At 42.4% G+C, this 12,539-nt stretch overlaps 1 protein-coding gene across 1 annotated transcript in view; it reads left to right on the forward strand.

Annotated features, from left to right (window-relative positions):
- The first annotated feature begins 4,108 nt into the window (after window positions 1–4,108).
- The window catches only part of aco1 (aconitase 1), a 72,963-nt gene continuing 64,532 nt past the window's right edge, over window positions 4,109–12,539 (forward strand). Inside the window, exon 1 of the mRNA XM_062971833.1 lies at window positions 4,109–4,256. The gene's annotated coding sequence lies outside the window, so the exon portion shown is untranslated. The remainder of the gene's footprint in view (window positions 4,257–12,539) is intronic.

Raw genomic sequence — 12,539 nt, forward strand, 5'->3', positions numbered from 1 at the left:
TTGATATCCTGGGATGTAGGGCTGTGTGGAAGGGACGTCAGTGATTCCAGCCATAAGAGCCTTCAACTACACATTTTAAACTTAGCTTTGTGGATTTTTCATACAGTATAACTGTGTTCTCAGGCCCCTTCTACACAGCTGAATAAAATCCCACATTATCTGCTTTGAACTGGAATATAGGGCTGTGTGGACTCAGGGCCCTTCCACACAGCCCTATATCACAGAATATCAAGGCAGAAAATCTGAGTGTGGGCTCAGATAATCCAGTTCAAAGCAGATATAGGAGCCTCCGATGGCGCAGTGGGTCAAACCCTTGTGCCAGCTGGACCAATGACTTGAAGGGGGGGGGGGGTTGCTGACCTGAAGGTTGCTGGTTCAAATCCAACCTGGGGAGAGCACCGATGAGCTCCCTCTATCAGCTCCAGCTCCATGTGGGGACATGAGGGAAGCTTCCCACAAGGATGGTAAAAACATTTTAAACATCCTGGCGTCCCCTGAGCAATATCCTTGCATACAGACAATTTTCTCACACCAGAAACGACTTGCAGTTTTTCAAGTTGCTCCTGACAGGAAAAAAAATTGTGGGATTTCCTGCCTTAATATCCTGGGATATAGGGCTGTGTGGAAGGGCCCTCAGTGATTCCAGCCATGAAAGCCTTCGACAACATGTTTTTAACTTTGTTTTGTGGATTTTTCATACCGTATAACTGGAGCCTCCAGTGGCCTAGGGGATAAAAGCCTTGTGACTTGAAGGTTGGGTTGCTGACCTGAAGGCTGCCAGCTTTGAATCCCACCCAGGGAGAGCGTGGATGAGCTCCCTCTATCAGCTCCAGCTCCATGCGGGGACATGAGAGAAGCCTCCCACAAGGATGGTAAAAACATCAAAAAACATCTGGGCGTCCCCTGGGCAACGTCCTTGCAGACGGCCAATTCTCTCACTCCAGAAGCAACTCCGGTTGCTCCAAACACGGGCAAAAAAAAGTATAACTGTGTTCTGAGGCCCCTTTCACACAACTGAATAAAATCCCACATTATCTGCTTTGAACTGAGTTATTTCATTTATTTATTACAATACTTATATCCCACCCTTCTCACCGATAGGAGACTCAGGGCGGCTTAGAATAAAACACAATATAAAAGTATTACAGACAATTCAATCAATTAAAATTAAATACATTAAACATTGATAAAAATATACATATAAATACACAATTGGCGCATTTTGAGTCTGATAACTGGTCTGTTCTGGTTATCTGTCAACACTGCCATATAGGTTCAAAGCAGATATTGTGGGATTTTCTGCCTTGACATTCTGGGATCTAGGGCTGTGTGGAACGGCTTCTAGTTCAAAGCAGATATTGTGGGATTTTCTGCCTTGACATTCTGGGATCTAGGGCTGTGTGGAACGGCTTCTAGTTCAAAACAGATATTGTGGGATTTTCTGCCTTGACATTCTGGGATCTAGGGCTGTGTGGAACGGCTTCTAGTTCAAAACAGATATTGTGGGATTTTCTGCCTTGACATTCTGGGATCTAGGGCTGTGTGGAACGGCTTCTGGTTCAAAACAGATATTGTGAGATTTTCTGCCTTGACATTCTGGGATCTAGGGCTGTGTGGAACGGCTTCTAGTTCAAAGCAGATATTGTGGGATTTTCTGCCTTGACATTCTGGGATCTAGGGCTGTGTGGAACGGCTTCTAGTTCAAAGCAGATATTGTGGGATTTTCTGCCTTGACATTCTGGGATCTAGGGCTGTGTGGAACGGCTTCTAGTTCAAAACAGATATTGTGGGATTTTCTGCCTTGACATTCTGGGATCTAGGGCTGTGTGGAACGGCTTCTAGTTCAAAACAGATATTGTGGGATTTTCTGCCTTGACATTCTGGGATCTAGGGCTGTGTGGAACGGCTTCTAGTTCAAAACAGATATTGTGGGATTTTCTGCCTTGACATTCTGGGATCTAGGGCTGTGTGGAACGGCTTCTAGTTCAAAGCAGATATTGTGGGATTTTCTGCCTTGACATTCTGGGATCTAGGGCTGTGTGGAACGGCTTCTATTTCAAAGCAGATATTGTGGGATTTTCTGCCTTGACATTCTGGGATCTAGGGCTGTGTGGAACGGCTTCTATTTCAAAGCAGATATTGTGGGATTTTCTGCCTTGACATTCTGGGATCTAGGGCTGTGTGGAACGGCTTCTGGTTCAAAACAGATATTGTGGGATTTTCTGCCTTGACATTCTGGGATCTAGGGCTGTGTGGAACGGCTTCTAGTTCAAAACAGATATTGTGGGATTTTCTGCCTTGACATTCTGGGATCTAGGGCTGTGTGGAACGGCTTCTATTTCAAAGCAGATATTGTGGGATTTTCTGCCTTGACATTCTGGGATCTAGGGCTGTGTGGAATGGCTTCTGGTTCAAAACAGATATTGTGGGATTTTCTGCCTTGACATTCTGGGATCTAGGGCTGTGTGGAACGGCTTCTATTTCAAAGCAGATATTGTGGGATTTTCTGCCTTGACATTCTGGGATCTAGGGCTGTGTGGAACGGCTTCTAGTTCAAAGCAGATATTGTGGGATTTTCTGCCTTGACATTCTGGGATCTAGGGCTGTGTGGAACGGCTTCTAGTTCAAAGCAGATATTGTGGGATTTTCTGCCTTGACATTCTGGGATCTAGGGCTGTGTGGAACGGCTTCTAGTTCAAAACAGATATTGTGGGATTTTCTGCCTTGACATTCTGGGATCTAGGGCTGTGTGGAACGGCTTCTAGTTCAAAACAGATATTGTGGGATTTTCTGCCTTGACATTCTGGGATCTAGGGCTGTGTGGAACGGCTTCTAGTTCAAAACAGATATTGTGGGATTTTCTGCCTTGACATTCTGGGATCTAGGGCTGTGTGGAACGGCTTCTATTTCAAAGCAGATATTGTGGGATTTTCTGCCTTGACATTCTGGGATCTAGGGCTGTGTGGAACGGCTTCTAGTTCAAAGCAGATATTGTGGGATTTTCTGCCTTGACATTCTGGGATCTAGGGCTGTGTGGAACGGCTTCTAGTTCAAAGCAGATATTGTGGGATTTTCTGCCTTGACATTCTGGGATCTAGGGCTGTGTGGAACGGCTTCTAGTTCAAAGCAGATATTGTGGGATTTTCTGCCTTGACATTCTGGGATCTAGGGCTGTGTGGAACGGCTTCTAGTTCAAAACAGATATTGTGGGATTTTCTGCCTTGACATTCTGGGATCTAGGGCTGTGTGGAACGGCTTCTAGTTCAAAACAGATATTGTGGGATTTTCTGCCTTGACATTCTGGGATCTAGGGCTGTGTGGAACGGCTTCTAGTTCAAAGCAGATATTGTGGGATTTTCTGCCTTGACATTCTGGGATCTAGGGCTGTGTGGAACGGCTTCTATTTCAAAGCAGATATTGTGGGATTTTCTGCTTTGACATTCTGGGATCTAGGGCTGTGTGGAACGGCTTCTATTTCAAAGCAGATATTGTGGGATTTTCTGCCTTGACATTCTGGGATCTAGGGCTGTGTGGAACGGCTTCTAGTTCAAAACAGATATTGTGGGATTTTCTGCCTTGACATTCTGGGATCTAGGGCTGTGTGGAACGGCTTCTAGTTCAAAACAGATATTGTGGGATTTTCTGCCTTGACATTCTGGGATCTAGGGCTGTGTGGAACGGCTTCTAGTTCAAAGCAGATATTGTGGGATTTTCTGCCTTGACATTCTGGGATCTAGGGCTGTGTGGAACGGCTTCTATTTCAAAGCAGATATTGTGGGATTTTCTGCTTTGACATTCTGGGATCTAGGGCTGTGTGGAACGGCTTCTATTTCAAAGCAGATATTGTGGGATTTTCTGCCTTGACATTCTGGGATCTAGGGCTGTGTGGAACGGCTTCTAGTTCAAAACAGATATTGTGGGATTTTCTGCCTTGACATTCTGGGTTATAGGGCTGTGTGGGAGGGCCCTCAATTTGCTTCTGACAGGATAAATAAATTATCGGCCCCAAAGGGAGAGCTTTAGGCTCAGCTCTGAGGAGAAACCACGCCTCGGGAAGAGGAGGGCGAGGAGGCTTTCCTCGGCCCGTAGGGAAGAGGAGGGAGACGCGGCCTCCTCCTCCTCCTCCGCCTCCTTGACCCGGGAAGGAGGAGCCTGAGCGCAAAGCCAGAGCCGAGCTCAGCTGGCGGCTCCTGCTTTCTGGGCTTCAGGGCCGCCGCTGGCGTGGCTTCTCCTTCCTTCCCTGGGTCTCCGTCCAGGTAGGTCCCTGAAGCGCCCGCCTTCCTGCCTGCCTTCTTTCCCCTCTTCTCCTCAGGCTTTTCTTGATCTCCGCTTCCTGCCTTTGCTGACTCCAGAGTAGCTTCCTTCTGTTTTGCTCGCCTAGGGGCCCATCCACACAGACATATAACCCAGAATATCAAATCAGATAATCCACAAGGGTTGAAGTTGGCCCATGCCTGTCCTAAAGTCTAGATCGGGGGTTGTCACACTTTTTTTCAGTCAAGGTCCCTCAGATTGTGTTGTCGAAGGCTTTCATGGCCTGAATCACAAGGTTGCTGTGAGTTTTTGGAACTGTATGGCCATGTTCCAGAAGCATTCTCTCCTGACGTTTCGCCCACATCTATGGCAGGCATCCCCAGAGGTTGTGAGGTCTGTTGGAAACTAGGCAAGTGGGGTTGATATATCTGTGGAAAGTCCAGGGAGGGAGAAATAACTCTTGTCTGTTTGAGGCAAGTGTGAATGTTGCAATTGATCACCTTGATTAGCATTAATGGCCTTGCAGCTTCAAAGCCTGGCTGCTTCCTAACTGTGGGAATCCTTTGTTGGGGGGGGGGGGTTAGCTGGCCCTGATTGTTTCATGTCTGGAATTCCCCTGTTTTTAGTGTGTTGTTATTTATTTAGTGTCCTGATTTTACAGAGGAATGTGAACGGATTGTGTGTGGTATAACTTTTTTTTTGCTTCCCCCCCCCAAAAAAAAATGCAACCCTTATCTATGTATTTTATTGTAGATACAGTAGAGTCTCACTTATCCAACATAAACGGGCTGGCAGAACATTGGATAAGTGAATATGTTAGATAATAAGAGAGTTTAAGGAGAAGCCTATTAAAGATCAGATTAGGTTATGATTTTACAAATTAAGCACCAAAACGTCATGTTATACAACAAATTTGACAGAAAAAGTAGTTCAATGTGCAGTAATGCTATGTTGTAATTCCTGTATTTACTAATTTAGCACCAAAATATCACAATATATTGAAAACATTGACTACAAAATGCGTTGGATAATCCATAGCGTTGGATAAGTGAATGTTGGATAAGTGAGACTCTACTGTATTTTATTTTATATTTTATTTTATTTATGATCATATGTTTCTGACTTATACCCTGCCTCGAGCCATCAGAAGAGGCAGGTAATAACAAATATTATTATTATTATTATTATTATTATTATTAATATGATTTAACTTGTTCCTGTTTTTGGGCCTGGCCCCATGTTAGCCGCCCCAAGTCCCTTCGGGGAGATGGAGGCGGGATAGAAAAACGAAGTATTATTATCATCATCATCATTAAAATAGCTACAATAATTTATTTGCATTAAAGGCCTGTATTAATGTTTCTCTAAACACTTAAAATAATAATGCTCCTAAATTGTTAGCTGGTGTGGTGTAGGGGTTTGAGTGTTTGAATATTACTCTGGTTAAAACATTGGGCAGGTCACACTCTCTCAGCCCCAGAGAAACTCAAAGGCAAACGGCATGATAGATATGGAGGCCGTCACAAGAAACTTACGAACTTGAGAAAAAAATGTTTTGCCTATGATTTCTTTCTTGTTAACTTTCACTGGGTAAAATTTCATATTTTTCAAGCTTTCGTTACACCTCTCCCTCCATTCCAGACTAATATTTATGCAACATTGTCTGTTATGTTTTGCTAGGAAAGCCAATCACTAATTCTACACATACACATTGTGGAATTAATATAGTTTGACATCACTGCTATAGCTCAGTGCTATGGAATTATGGGAGTTGTGGCTCTACAGTCTTCAACCTTCTCCATCAAAGAGTGCTGGTCCTCACCAAACTATACTGTGGGGGTGCTATGGGTTAAACCCTTGTGCTGGCTGAACTGCTGACCTGAAGGTTGGGTTGCTGACCTGAAGGTTGCCGGTTTGAATATGCGAGACAAGGTGAGCTCCCGTCTGCCAGCTCTAGCTTGCGGGGACATAAGAGAAGCCTCTCAGTAGGATGGTAAAACATCCAGGTGTTCCCCCTGGCAACATCTCTGTAGACAGCCAATTCTCTCACACCAGAAGCAACTTGCAGGATGTCTTCAAGTCGCTTCTGACACGATAAAAAAACAAACTACAATCCTATGATTCCATAGCTTTGAGACATGGCAGTTGAAGTTGTGTCAACTGCATTAATTCTAGTGTAAAATTAAATGTATCCTTCCTTTCACCAGATTCTTAAAGGGATACAGGGCCCAGAAAAGGTTAAAATCCACTGAATTTTATTGTTAAATTGGAATCTTTTCTCTTTCATTCTCTTTTATATTCTTGACTTTTGAGATACCACACCATGAAGGGTTTTGATTTGCCTTGGAAAATAAGTTTTCAAATGTCTCAAGGTGCCTTTTACTGAGCAGTATTACTTCTTGCTTAAACCCTTTAAAAAAAAAAGTAAAGAAAAGATTTCCTCCCTTTCTCTTTCTCCTTTCCCCTACTTACCCTGTTTGTCAGCAGGAGCAAAGTACATTGTCCTTTGCTTCAGGCTGTGGTTTATTCTCCCCTCCCTCCATTAGCTGCCAGAGGCAGTTTTAGCTCTGAGGTCCTCTTGGGTGGGCTTCTCCTTGCTTATATCAAAATAAACCAAACACAATGCATGTTTTATCTTGATGAACATTAAATTGAGGATTATGATTCTTAGATCCTTAGGATTTTCTCCTAACTGCTGATTGTGTTGTGATTGGTGGGCAGGAGTGTAAGGTAGGCAGCGTCTGGTAAAGTTATATTTTTGATTCCAACTAGCAGGATCCTTTTGGGGTTCTACCAATCCAAAAAGGTTACTTTGCTATGTTCTCAAAGTAGGGTTCTTAGAGAAACAGCCAGTTATGTGTGCAGTGACACCTAAGAAGTGTTTTAAAAGTCAGGAGTCCTACTGATCACAGACACCTTTAAAAGTCTAGTTCAGTGGTTCTCAACCTTCCTAATGCCATGACCCCTTAATGCAGTTCCTCATGTTGTGGTAACTCCCAACCATAAAATTATTTTCATTGCTACTTCATAACTGTAATTTTGCTACTGTTATGAATCGTAATGTAAATATCCAATATGCAGGATGTATTTTCATTCACTTGACTAAATTTGGCACAAATACCCAATGTGCCCAAATTTGAACACTGGGGTGGGATTGATTTTGTCATTTGGGAGTTGTAGTTGCTGGGATTTATAGTTAACCTACAACCAAAGAGCATTCTGAACTCCATCAATGATGGAATTGAATCAAACTTGGCACACAGAACTCCCATGACCAACAACAACTATTGGAAGGGTTTGGTGGGCATTGACTTTGAGTTTTGGAGTTGTAGTTAACCTACATCCAGAGAGCATTGTGGATTCAAACAATGATGGATCTGGACCAAACTTGGCAAGCATACTCAATTTGCTCAAATGTGGACACTGGTGGAGTTTGGGGAAAATAATCATTGACATTTGGGAGTTGTAGTTGCTGGGATTTAGCGTTCGCCTATAATGAAAGAGCCCCTTAAACCCCACTAATGATAAAATTGGGCCAAACAGGCGGAGAGATCTTCAGCGTTCTCTGTCAAAGGGGTTCCTAAGACCATCAGAAATATGTGTTTTCTGATGGTCTTTGGCGACCCCTCTGACACTGCCTCGTGACCTCCCCCCCCCAGGGGTCCCGACCCCCAGGTTGAGAAACTCTAGTCTAGTTCAAGGATTGAATAATGACTTCCAATACTATGGTAGGTTACGTGGCTTGTGTTATCCTATTTTCTGTTTCAGGAAGTAGACCCTCCATCCTATTTTTTGTGGGGTTGTACATAGCAGGATTGTAGTGTGGGAGAAGAATTGTTAGCATGCAATCAGTGTGATTGGGTAATAAACCAAGACTTGGGAGATCAAGGTTCAAGCCCTCACTAAGCCATAAAACTCACTAACCAACCATGGGCCTTACTCTTTCTCAACCCAAGTTTGAGTGAAGTTGATCTGCCAAATAAAGCTATAGTTTTGTAATCCATATTTAAAACAACTTTGCAAAAATTGCCCATCTATGAACTAGCACTGTATGTGGTCACAGTGAAAATGGTCCTTATGCCATTGAATGTGTGTACATGTATTTTCCAGTCAAACTATGGCAATTCCATGCATTTCAGAGGGCTTCTTTGGCAAAAAGAAAGAGAGAGATGGCTTCTCTCCCTCTGGAAAATTAGCTTACATCCCCATACCTGCCAGACCTAACTCTGTTTAGCTTTCAAAATGAAGCAAGATCTGATTTCTGCAAGATTGTTAGACACTGAATAGCACTCTTTAAAATATCTGCTCCTTGAATATTCTAGGTGTGGTAGGCACCTCATTATGGAGAACAGAACTAAACCTGGGGAATGTGGCTTTAACCCCTTTGTAAATATTAGCTCTTGGCCCTCTGCAGTTCTTGCTTAATAGTTATCTGATGCTATCACTAAAGAGAAATGTCAGTGCAAAATATGGATCATCCCACTGTCCTACACATGCTGCATTTGTCTTGCTCCTCCTCTGTTTCATTTGGCTGGACCAGCATCCTGCCACTATTATGCTTTGTTACACCCTCATTCAGGATTTTGCTCTGGTTCAGCTTGGAATAGTGATGGTATGTGAATGTGATTTCATGTTTCATAATTCACGTTAGTGCAGGGCATGTTCTGAGTAATCCACGAGAAAACTCTATTTCTACTTTTCTTCTCAAAAAGAGATGAGGTATGAGTGATCCTTTAGGAGCCAAGTCTCTCTAGATTAGTGGTTCTCAATCTATGGGTCCCCATATGTTTTGAACTCTCAGAAATCCGAATATGGTATTTCTGGGAGCTATAGGCCAAACACCTGGGGACCTACAGGTTGATAACCATTACTTTAGATGTTCTCCTGATTAAGCTCTGATCACAAAAGAGAATTCTTCTTTATGACCTATGTGACAGATCCTGTTCACATGGTTTTGTCCAAATAATTTTGGCCAAGGCAGGTTCTGAATATGCAGGCAATAAAATCCAATAATCTGACAATTGAATGTAGTCCTTTGTCTCATCTGTTTGTTTGTAAGGAAGTTCAAATGCAGTGGATGGGAAAGTAGTTATGTGTCTCACAAGCTGCATTTTATGACGGTAAGTTGGAATACTTTAATTCTTTGTCTTCTTATGTGGTCCAAATTTGGGCCTCCCCATTCTAACACCTGATAAAGGTTTAAAGCAGCATTGCTCACCTGTTCAATACACACTGTCTTCTGTTATTCATTTTTTAAAAGACATTCACATAATAGGTAGTTACATGACCCTTTTGTCAGAAGAAAGGTGCGGAATAAATTCAATAGCTGGCTTCAGGTTGTAACAAGATTTTGAAAATTCAGCCCCTTTCGTCTTTTTAATCTCTGCTTCTAACTCACTATGCACAGTTGTCAATCTGTTTGTGGAAATATTTCTACTTGTGGGAGTGAGCATTTTCACTGTTTGCTAAAATCCAACACTCAGGATCCCTCTGAGGCAGTGCTTCCATCCCCAAAATAAAATAAATCCTGACTTGCAGTCAGCTAAGTACACAGTTAGCAGTACTATGGACAGCAACAGTCCCTGGGAAATTTGGGAATTGAGCACTTGCTACCAGGTGCAGAGATTAAGGTGTGGCAATGTGCCTGAGAAGGGTTGAAATGGAAAAAAGAAATTAAGATTGCAATCCTGTATGCTGGATAGGAGGAAACCGGCCCCTCAATGCTGTTTTTGAGATTGCTAAATGCACCTCTGTTGCCACTCCAAAATTGGCTGAAATTGACAAAACTCTTTTACCCCCCAAAAGGTAGATATCATCTTAAGTGCAGTGGAGTGTTTTTTCTATGACTTATCCAACTGTTTTCGGAGAGGGGCTTTTTCAAGCAGGAATTAAAACAGAATTAACTTTCAATTTACTTCCTGAAAAGTCATCTTTCCTTCCAGAAGTGGATGGTCAAAAACCCCATATGGCCCCTAACGCTTTAGGGGACTCCTTTGATTAAAAACAATGCTTTTTTAAAAAAAAATTGTTCCCAAGTCCCTTGGCATGTATAACACTCTAAAATCCCAAGAGGAACATGTATAACTGTCCTTCTCTCTATAGTTGTCCACATTATTATTCATGGATACCTAGGAATAGGTGCCGCTGAACTCTGGCCTCTTCCACACAGCTGTATAAAATCCACATTGAACTGGATTATATGGCAGTGCAGATTCAGATAATTCGGTTCAAAGCAGATATTGTGGATTGTCTGCCTTGATATTCTGAGTTATATGGCTGTGTGAAAGGGCCCTCAATTGCACTTAATCCTGAATAGACATGCATAAGATTGCAAAGTAACACTTTATGCAGACTCAAACATATCCAACCCTCACTTTAATGCACAACTACTTCTTGTGGCAATATCCCTTCTCTTGAAAAAGAAATAACCAGTATACGTGTGGTTTTTCATGTGTAAACCAAAATACAAGTTTCGCATATTCATCAAAAAAAGGCTGAATTTAAAGCAATGTTCAGAGGTTTTTTTGGCCTAAATTAAGTGATTTAATTGACTGCTGCCAATTTCTAATCTTTTTATTGCTACTTTCTCTGAAAAACCTGAGCATTACTTGCTTGAGATAATTTTTTGGAAATTGCATAGTAGGTGTTTAAATGCATAATAAGTTGCTAGTCTGTTTCTGCCTTGGATGGGAATCATGCAAATTTGCTGAAGTACAAATACCAACACCCTACCAGCGTAGCCAATGATGAGGAATTCTGGGTGCTGGAGTCCAAGAACATAAGGGAGGATGCATGACATTAGATGACACATCAAATGAAGTATACTCTGAGAGCTTATTCATGTTAGATGCTGTTCTTTCAACCATATTTTGTTTTATTTTGATATAACTTATTTCTGAAAAGTTGGAACTGTAGCAGCTTGCTACAGTGCCAGCCATTCTCCAGGATACTCCATTCAGTTGCCCTTTCCATCTGCTTTCTCTTCTCTGTTAGTCTTCCTCAAGTTTGTTCCTCCCAGATTAGGTCCCCCAAATCCAATATTTATACACCTTAGCATTTCAACAAGAAAAGAATTTCTCCAATTCAGAAATTGTGTGTGGTTTTTTTTTTACCATAACAACTAGTATGGCTGAAAAGTAACTCTTCTGAGCTCTGCTTCATTCCCCACTTCTAGATGGGGAATGAAACAAACCTACTCTCAAAATTCTCAATGGGATTTTGGCCTGCATAAATAGGAGAATAGTATCTCGATCCAGGGAAGTCATGCTACCCCTCTATTCTGCCTTGGTCAGACCACACCTGGAATACTGTGTCCAATTCTGGGCACTGCAATTGAAGGGAGATGTTGACAAGCTGGAATGTGTCCAGAGGAGAGTGACTAAAATGATCAAGGGTCTGGAGAACATGCCCTACGAGGCATTAAAGAGTTGGGCATGTTTAGCTTGCAGAAGAGAAGGCTGAGAGGAGACATGATGGCCATGTATAAATATGTAAGGGGAAGTCATAGGGAGGAGGGAGCAAGCTTCTTTTTTGCTGGCCTGGAGAGGACGCTGAACAATGACTTCAAATTACAGGAAAGGAGATTCTGCCTGAACATAAGGAAGAAATTCCTACCTTATGAGAGCTGTTCAGCAGTGGAACTCTCTGCCCCAGAGTGTGGTGGAGGTTTTTAAACAGGGGCTGGATGGCCATCTGTTGGGGGTGCTTTGAATTCGATTTTCCTGCTTCTTGGCAGGGGGCTGGACTGGATGGCCCACGAGATCTCTTCCAACTCTATGATTCTGTGGTTGCAAATAGAGGCTGAGATGGAGAAAGAGAAGAAAACAGACAGTGCTAAGAATTGTTGTATGAATTTTATTTTCTGAAGGTCCTATTTTTGAATACTATTTTTGAATAGGTGCCCATTAACACTAAGCAACCCCCGGTTACCCTTCATGCAGTTATGATTAGTGACCTGAACCTTTGAATTACTTTAACTCTCATGGCTACTGAAATTTCTTGAATTGTGGTCTTGCAAAATCTCATGCAATCTACCCTTAATCAGATATTTTCATCACTTGGGAATAATCAGAGCAAAGGCTGTGGGGAGTATGCCATTGACAGAGAGCAAACAGGTCTAACATTCAGTGACATCAGAGTCATGTTGCAATGCTAACAAGGGCGAGGAGTAAAATCAGCATTCATCTATAAAGTTGACGGTTGCTATCATGCATGTTGAAAGGAGAGATAATACAACAAGTGAAATGAAATTATTCAGGCTAGGTCCCTTAGAATTCAAATTCTGT

The sequence above is a fragment of the Anolis carolinensis genome, chromosome 2 (genome assembly GCF_035594765.1).
Source record: "Anolis carolinensis isolate JA03-04 chromosome 2, rAnoCar3.1.pri, whole genome shotgun sequence".
Taxonomy (NCBI): Eukaryota; Metazoa; Chordata; class Lepidosauria; order Squamata; family Dactyloidae; genus Anolis; species Anolis carolinensis.